Below are 9,418 nucleotides of genomic sequence, written 5' to 3' on the forward strand. Positions count from 1 at the left end.
ACTCTTTTATATATAACATATATATATATAACATACAACAGTGTTAATTATATTCTTGAGTTTTAAAAATTCTTCATGTATTTTGTATAAAGGTCCTTTATCAGATACGTATTTTGAAAATGTTTTTGTCTGTGGCTTGCCTTTAAATATTTATGTGAAGATTATATGAATTATTTGTGATATTTGTGTTTACTTATATATAATTATGTAGAGGTGGGATCATACTGTCTGTATTTTTGTACCTTCCTTTCTCTTTAACATTAACATTATCTTATAAACCTTTTCTAAACCATTAACAATTTTTAAACATATTTAATAATAAAGCATATTCCACTGGTGGATTATGAAAATAGTCCTAATTCTTTTCTCTTCCCTGTGTCCATTCCCTTTGTCTTGTAATTGGCAATAAGACCAAATAATAAACATTTAAGGGTTTTCAGGTTGTATGGTCTCTGTTACTACTACACCGCTGTTACAGTATAAGAAATCCGTGGGAAATACAGAAATGAAAGCAAGTGTCTATATTCTAATAAGACTTTATTAAAAAAAACAGGTCGTGGATCAGATTTTGCCTGTTGCCTGTAGTTTGTTGACCTCTGATGTAACTTTGAAGTGCCCTTCTACTCTTTGGGTTTGGTGATTAGAATGAGGTTCTGAGTTGCGGGCTCAGGAGGCTCGTGCCTCTGTCTTAACTGTGAAAACATGCCCGGGTGAGTGTCAGAGGGAGCGATCCAGGTGGCACAGACCAGGTTGCCCCAGTTACCCTGTGTGAAGCCAGCCAACCTCATACATTGAACAAACCCAGCTAAGATCAGCAGAACTGGTGAGCCAGCCTCAACTAACATGTAAGCTTACTGCTTACATGCCACTTAGGGTTTGCTCTTGTTGCCCAGCATTAGACATTTGGTAGATTGATATGCCAACATTTAATTATCCTACCTCTAAAGTTGGTTGTTGCCACATTTCTTTTCCTTATAACAATCTTTGTTTTGCTCATTATTTTCTTAGAAATGAAATTGCTGTCAAAGAGCATCTAAGAATCTCAGGATGCATTACAAAAAGTCCTTTCCAGAGTGATACTGTGTGGTACAATTTTTAGGAGTGTCTCTTAAAATCTTACTATTCTTAGTGATTGACCTGTTTTCACTTAATATTTTCTGGACTTAACGTAGGTGAGGCGCATTCCACAGTGGTCTGTGTGTTGAACATCTAGGGCAGTTAGCATCTCTCCTTAGGTTTTAGATGCCTCCTAAGTTATCATTACTGTTTTTATATGTATTTGTCCCTCTAACTAGACTTTTCTAATTAGCATTTATTTAAGGCAATGTGAGTGCAATGTATAGTCTTCAGGTAGTTAGTAGTATGATTTGATTGAAGTCAGTATTTTAAAAAAATGGGCATAATTTTAAGTAATTATGTACAAGTCTGTCCATGAAGTAAATCAAGCAGATCTGAATGGTGTTAGAGAGGCAGTAAATCGGATTTGTAGGGAGAGTTATTTATGTTGGTCAAGACTTCATTTTACTTAAACAAAACCTACATCTAATTCTAAGCTTGATAAATTTTATTTGAGTAGTACTGATTATGATTGGTTAACCACAGAAGTCTGATGTAGTATCATCACAAACTGTTAAGTGCAACACACAGTAAATAGTTTTCTTCCTTCAGGGTACTTTATTGTATATAATAGCACAAATGATATTTGTAATTGGTCATGTGGACAGAGAAGTACAAATGACTTACTCAGAGAAGGTAGCCTTTAATCAAAAGGATAAACTACTGGGCTGTATTCAGGAAGTATTAAGTATGTCTGATGGTTCTTTGTTTATACCTTTAGATCAGAAATACTGTTGAAGCGCAGGCTACTTGACAGAGGCTGAGATAAATCCATGTTCATCTGCATTCTACAGAGTGTCAGCATAAATGAATGCTGCAGAAGTCTCTGCCGAGTGTTATGAGACAGATTCCTGCGGTGGTGACACTATGAATAGCCTGGGATGTGGAATTCTGTGATTCAGAGAGGATCTTAAAAATATCTGTGTTCTGATGGTAGAGCTCTATTTTGGCATTTTGCCTTTTTTTTTTTAATTGGAGAATAGTTGGTTTACAGTGTTGTGTTAATGTCAGTTATATGGCAAAGCGGATCAGTTATACATATATACTTTTTTAGATTCTTTTCCTGTATAGGCCATTACAGAGTGTTGAGTGGAGTTCCCCCTGCTATACAGTAGGTCTTTTAGGTATCTATTTTATGTATAGTAATGTGTATATGTCAGTCCCAGTCTCCCAATTTATCCCTCCCCTTCTACCCCCACCTTTCCGCCCAGTAACCATAAATTTGTTTTCTACATCTGTGACTGTATTTCTGTGACATTTTGCCTTTCATTTTGTAAGAATACATAGATTCTGATCCTCAGCAAATTTGTATATTGCAAAAAGTTTGTTTGGGGTTGTTTCCCCAGTCCCTTACTCTTTGCCTTCCCTAGTCACGTTGGTACCTTTTCTCTCTTTTCATAGGAAATGGTCTGATACTCATAGTAAGGGATGGATAAATAGTTATGGAGTAAAGTGTTAGTCCTGGGAGTGTTTTCATTTTTGTTAGGGACCAAAGGCTTAAGCAAAGGCACAGTCAGGTAGAGGAAACATTTTGGGAGATAGCAAGTCCTCTGAGTGTGGTAGATTGAATTGTTGGTTACAATTCTTAATCCCTCTGTAGGTAATAAATAGCATTGTTTCCCCAGTGCTCATGGTGATGGAGTGTATTTCTTTACTCCTTAACTTTGAACTTGACTGTGTGCCTTGCTTTGGCAGCGAGGTGTTAGTGGATATGGTAAGAAGATTAAAATGCCTTTGCTTATTTGCACTTATGTTCCTGTCTTTCTATCTTCACCACAAAGAAAAATGCCCTTTGTAGTCTCTGCCTCCTCAGCTGGACTCAGAATGGAACATCTGAAGCAGTGTCACTGTAAATAACTGTTAATGCCAAGTGTAAGAATAAATGATTATTGTTAAGCCATTGAGTTTTGGAGTGGTTTCTTATGTAGTATTACTGGCAATAGCTAACTGATAGTCTCATCTTTAAAATTCATTTCATTAAGTAGTTGTTAACGGACAGTACTTTCTCTGATGTAGAGACAGGCAGTCTCCCTTCCCCCTCTCATCACATAGGGTTACAGTTAAGATGATGGGGGTATACTCCTGTAGATTCCCTTAAAGCAGCCTGAGTTTTACTGCTACTTTCACTGTTGTGAGCAGATATAAAAATTTTATTGGGTTCATTCCCATGCATTCTACTGCCTGTTTTTTAGGCTTTACTGGTTTAAATAATGGTGTCTTGGGCAGATTGGGGAGGAGGCCAAGAAGACCTAGCTCTGGTTGTCCCAACTCATGCTTCAAGCTAGCAACTTCATTTTTATTTAGATATTTGATTTTCATGTAAGATTTTGTTAGGGAAAAACAGGTATTTTTTACAAAATTAAAAATTGTTGCTTGTAAACAAACTTGCACATTCATACCGTGGGATATTCATCAATAAAAGGGAATGAACTGTTTGATACACACAACTTGAATGGACCTCAAGGGAATTATGCTGAGTGAAAAGAGTCAATCTCAAAAGGTTATAAATTGTGTCATTACATTTATATGACGTTCTTGAAACAACACATTTATAAAGAGAATGGCTTAGTGATTGTCAGTGTTTAGTGATGGGGGTATGTGTGGAGGTTGGGTGTGGCTATACTGAGATTGCACATGGGAGCTATGATGATGGAAGTGTTCCATGGTTTGATTGTGGTGATCACATGAAACTACATAGGTGATAAAATTGCACAGACAGGTGTGTGCACACACACATGCATATACATACACATATGCTTGTAAAACTGGTAAAATCTGAGTAAGCTCTGTGGATTGTCTCAGTGTCAGTTTCCTTATTTTGGTCCTGTACTATAGTTATGTAAGATGTTATGGTGGGAGGATAGATGAAGAATGCATAGGACCTCCCTGTGTATGTGTGTGTATATGTATATATATATTTTTCTACTTCCTGTAAGTAGATTATTATTTCAGAGTCAAAATTTGAGAGTTAAAAGCACTGCCATGTATACAAGCTAATAGTGAAAGTGAAGTGAAAGTGTGGGTTGCTCAGTCGTGTCCAACTCTTTGTGACCCTGTGGACTGTAGCCCGCCAGGCTCCTCTGTCCATGGTATTTTCCAGGCAAGAATATTGGAGTGGGTTGCCATTCCTTTCTCCAGGATATCTTCCTGACCCAGGGATTGAATTCTGGTCTCCTGCATTGCAGGCAGATTCTTTACTGTCTGAGTCATTAGGTAGAGCTAATATTAGAGGAAAAGAAATGATTCTTTCTTTAATAGTAAATCGTGTGTGTGTGTGTGTATGCTCATACACTCAGTTGTGTCTGACTCTTTGTGACCCCATGGACTATAGACCACCAGGCTTCTCTGTCCATGGAATTTTCCAGGCAGGAATACTGGAGCAGGTTTCCATTTCCTCCTCCAGGGTAAAGTGTTTCTTGCATCTTCTGCATTGCAGGTGGATTCCTTACCACTGAGTCACCAATAGTAAATTGTAATAATAAATAAATCAGGTGATTTATTTGAAAGAAATTTAAGTGAATATTGACACATTTTATTAGGCAATTTATTCATTTTTTGATAATCTAACATATTCTTTAGAGAAAAATGTGGTAGAAGAGAGGGTGCTTGTGTGTATGTGTGTATGTTTGTTTAGTTCCATCTAGTGGAATCAGAGGAGCCTGGTAGGCTGCAGTCCATGGGGTCGCTAAGAGTCGGACACGACTGAGCGACTGACTTCACTTTCACTTTTCACTTTCACGCATTGGAGAAGGAAATGTCAACCACTCCAGTGTTCTTGCCTGGAGAATCCGAGGGACAGAGGAGCCTGGTGGGCTGACATCTATGGGGCCACACAGAGTCGGACACGACTGACGTGACTTAGCAGCAGCAGCAGCAGTGGAATTATCAGAGTCCGCAAAAGGACCCTTTGTTATTGCTGTTGTTAACAAAAGGGAAGAGGAGGATTTTAGGTGAGGGAAAAGAGGATCTTAATTTTGAGGTTATTATTAGGCAGAAGGCAACTAATGAGGACTAGCAATTTTCAGTTTTGGCAATCCAGGGAGACCTTTGTGTTAAGAAATTAAAAGCAGTTTTCTTTCCATTAGGAACGTTCAGATCTGTTAATACAAATGTTCACAGTAACATGCTCCTTTGCTGTCAGATATTATCGTGATTGAAAGGTTAGCATCAGACATGTAGCATGACTTATGGAACCATATTTATCACCAAGCATATGAATGAATCTATCAAGAAGGAAGGGAAGTTGGTCATATCCTTTATTGTATGACTTTTATAATATTTTCCGTTTTCTAAAGTATGAGGATACAAAATAAATGTTTATTTTAAAGGCCCGCAGGTGGTACTCGGCTGTCTTTACCATAGTCACATTTTTTTTTCCATATGACATCATGTGGAAATACAGTTTTAGTCTACTTATATGTGTGTGAAAGGAAGTGTAGAATATAGTTCAGTGCATAGACATAAGAGTCAGATGTCCTGAGTTCACATCCCAGCTGTGATCCTCAGGCAGGTACTTTCCGTCTCTGACTCAGTCTCCTTATCTGTAAAATGGGAATTCAGTTGTTTAAAATTGTGTCCAATGATTGTGAAGATAGTATTACAGAAGTGTAGTATTTGTGAGATGCCTGTACACTGTACTGACATAAAAGGGTTGGAAGTGCAAAAAGGAAGACAAGGGGCCTGGAGCAGGAAAAAGGAAGATGAAGGTCAGAAGTGCAGGTGGTGTTGCCTTTGAGTTGACCTACTGTTGTACTCCTGAAGACACCAGGGGCTGCTGAAGTGGTGTCACGTAACTAAAGGCTGATGATTCTGCACTGGCTGCTCATCTGGAGTCCATTTTCGTAGCGGCAAGTGTCCACCAGCAACTGTCGCACATTGGAAGCCAGGGCCTTTCTGCTTCTTCAGGTTCCTCAGTTCCCTTCAGTGCCTAACAGGAAGCCACCTAGCAGGAGACCTTAGAAATGTATCAGTAGTTTGATGTTTCCCAGCCCCAGATGTTCAGAGTAGCATATGGAAGGGTAGGTGGGGTGAAAAATAACAGGTAACTAATCTGTGCAAAGACTGTGCACATACCTTCTATAATTAGTAACTGTGTCTGGGAAGAACTTGGGGGCTTGGGCATGGCACTGGAGGGATGCAGTCATTTTACTCCTTGTCTTTGGAGCTTTGTTTTTAATGCATTTAGATCCATAGAATTAAGTTGATTTTACTCATTTCAGTAGCATGTTGATCTTGGTTCATGTAATTTATTATGCCTGTTGCTTTTTCTCATCATCAGTTATCCTATGTGTGTCTACTTCCCATAAATTCTTTAAAGGTAAATAATGTTATTCATGGGTTAAATTTAAATAAATGTGCCGATAATTTAATTGTTTATTACTTTTTTTATACTTAGCAGTCGGTTTCTGGAGTGAATCCATGTTGCTGTAAGATAAATTTGGTTCATTTTTTTTTTTCATGATATTCTACCATACTCCTTTATCACCCTTTCTCTTCTCATCTGTTTTCCCATTGATGGGCATTTAAGTTGCCTGCAGTTATTTTGCGTACGGTGCTGCAATGAACAGCCTCATCCCTGTTACACTGATCTTTTGAGAATTTCTGGGGTATATATCCAGTGTGGCAGGCAGCCTCTCAAATGGCTCCCAATGATCCCTGCCTCCTAATATTCATGCCTCGTGTAATCTCCTCCCCTTTAATGTGGGCTCGTCCTAGCGATTCTCTTCTAGTGAATAAAATCTGGCAATTGTGATGAGATGCCACTTGCAAGATGAGATTTTTAAAGACTTGACCCTCTTCTTACCCGCCATTTCTCATCCTCTCTTTGGGGGAGACATGGCGAGATCCGTACAGCAGGGAACTGAAGTCTCTGACCAACAACCAACTAGGCACTGGGGCCTGGCAACAGCTTTGTGAGGGAGCTTGGAGGCAGGTGTTTCCCCCAGCTGCGGCCCCAGCTGACTCTCTTGTTTATTGACTGCTTTGAATATTGCCCTGTGGGCCTGCTCTGGTTGCAGGGTCTACTCTTCAGCTGCAGTGTTCAGGCTTCTCGTTGCAATGGCTTCTCCTGTTGCAGAGCACAGGTCCTGGAGCGGGCGTTAGCAGCCGTTTCATGTGGGCGCGGTAGTTGTGCACGGGCTTAGTTGCTCCACAGCGTGTGGGGTCTTCCCGGACCAGGGTTCAAACCTGTGTCCTGCGTTGGCAGGTGGATTCCCCTAGCCACTGGGGAAGCCCGATTGCAACCTTTTGAGAGACCCTACTCAGCTAAACCACATCTGGTTCCTGACCCACAGAAACTTTGAGATAATAAATAAATATTTGTCCTTTTAGGCCTTTAAATCTTGGGTAATTTGTTGTATAGTAATAAGTAGTTGATATAACCAGGGATGTGACTGTTGGGTTGTGGGGTATATGCCAGATTTCTTTCATATCAGCAAATACTTGAGGGCTTTTGTCTCCTCACGCTTCTCATTAGCACTTGCTAGTATCAGACTTTTCTAAATGACTTTTTGCCAGCCTGATAGGTGTAAAGCGATCTGTCATTTTAATTATACTTATTTGATAAAATGCTGAATATCCATTCATATCCCTTTTTGGTCAGTGCTTATTAATATTCTTTGCCTGCTATTTGATTTTTATGTCATGTGTTGATTTGATGAAATGTCTTGTAGTCCTTACTGGTCTCAGAAATTAAAAATATCTTCACTCCTTATATTAAGCTGTTAAATTTACAAGTAATATCCGTCATTAAACAGAAGTATTTAACTTTGATGTAGTTATAACCATAAATTCCTTCTCCTTAAAGCTTGTGCTTCTCTGGATCCTGTTCAGGCAGGACCACTGATATCTATAATTTGTGCTTAGTCATTCAGTCATGTCCAACTCTTTGTGACCCCATGGACTGTAGCCCGCCAAGCTCCTCTGTCCATGGGGATTCTCCAGGCAAGAATACTAGAGTGGGTTGTCATGCCTTCCTCCAGGGGATCTTCCCAACCCAGGGATCAAATTCAGGTCTCCTGCACTGCAGGCGGATTCTTCACCGTCTGAACCACCAGGGAATCCCAAGAATACTGGAATGAGTACCCTATCCCTTTTCCAGGAGAACTTCCCGACCCAGGAATTGAACCGGGGTCTCCTGAATTGCAAGCAGATTCTTTATCAGCTGAGCTACCTGGGAAACCCATCTATAATTTGGATCTTTTGAATAAACAAAAGTCTTCTCACTAAAGAATTGAAGTGGGTTTAAACATACAGATAAACACTGTGCTCTCTTCTTGCCCATTTCATTTGAATTTGCTTTGTTTATGTATGTGATAATTTAACCCATTTAAAGTCAGTTCAGTCTCTCAGTTGTGTCCAACTCTGCAATCCCATGGACTGAAGCACACCAGGCTTCCTGGCCTTTCACCAACTCCTGGAGCTTGCTCAAGCTCATGTCCGTCGAGTCGGTGATGCTCTCCAACCATCTCATCCTCTGTTGTCCCCTTATCCTTCTGTCTTCAATCTTTGCCAACATCGGGGTCTTTTCCAGTGAGTGAGTTCTTTGCATCAGGTGGCCAAAGTATTGGAGCTTCATCTTCATCATCAGTCCTAACAATGAATATTCAAGACTGATCTCCTTTAGGATGGACTGGTTGGATCTCCTTGCAGTCCAAGGGACTCTCAAGAGTCTTGTCCAACACCACAGTTCAAAAGCAGCAATTCTTTAGCACTCAGCTTTCTTTATGGTCCAGCTCTCACATCCATACACGACTATTGGAAAAGCCATAGCTTTGACTAGACGGACATTTGTCGGCAAAGTAATGTCTGTGCTTTTTAATGTGCTCTCTAGGTTGGTCATAGCTTTTCTTCCAAGGAGCAATCCATTTACAAATCTGGACAAAGATGAAATGTGGCCAGGTTGCAAGTGACCCTGAGTTAGGTTAATAGGTGAGTCTCATGGAGTGAATTAATGCATTGGTCCCCAAGTTACAGAAACTATGAGATAAAGTATGTTGCAAAATAATAAAGTATATTTTTCTACTTTTTTTTTTTTTAAAGTTAATGGAGAAGGCCTCAAACTCTTTTCAAATAATAATTTAAGCTGTAGTTTAAAAATGTCCACCAGGTGGCACTAGTGCATGATAAGTACTTAACGAAAATCAGACGCATTATTCTCACACTTATGTTAAAATCTGTTGAAATAAGAATGTATTGACAGTGTAACTAAGGAGATAATTTTGGCTCCTTATGAGTCTTCAAGAAACCTTTTCCAAGGCTCCAGGTTGGGTGAGGTGTCTTTCTTTGTAATTATTTACTGGAG

The sequence above is a fragment of the Cervus elaphus genome, chromosome 19 (assembly GCF_910594005.1).
Source record: "Cervus elaphus chromosome 19, mCerEla1.1, whole genome shotgun sequence".
NCBI classification, from domain to species: domain Eukaryota; kingdom Metazoa; phylum Chordata; class Mammalia; order Artiodactyla; family Cervidae; genus Cervus; species Cervus elaphus.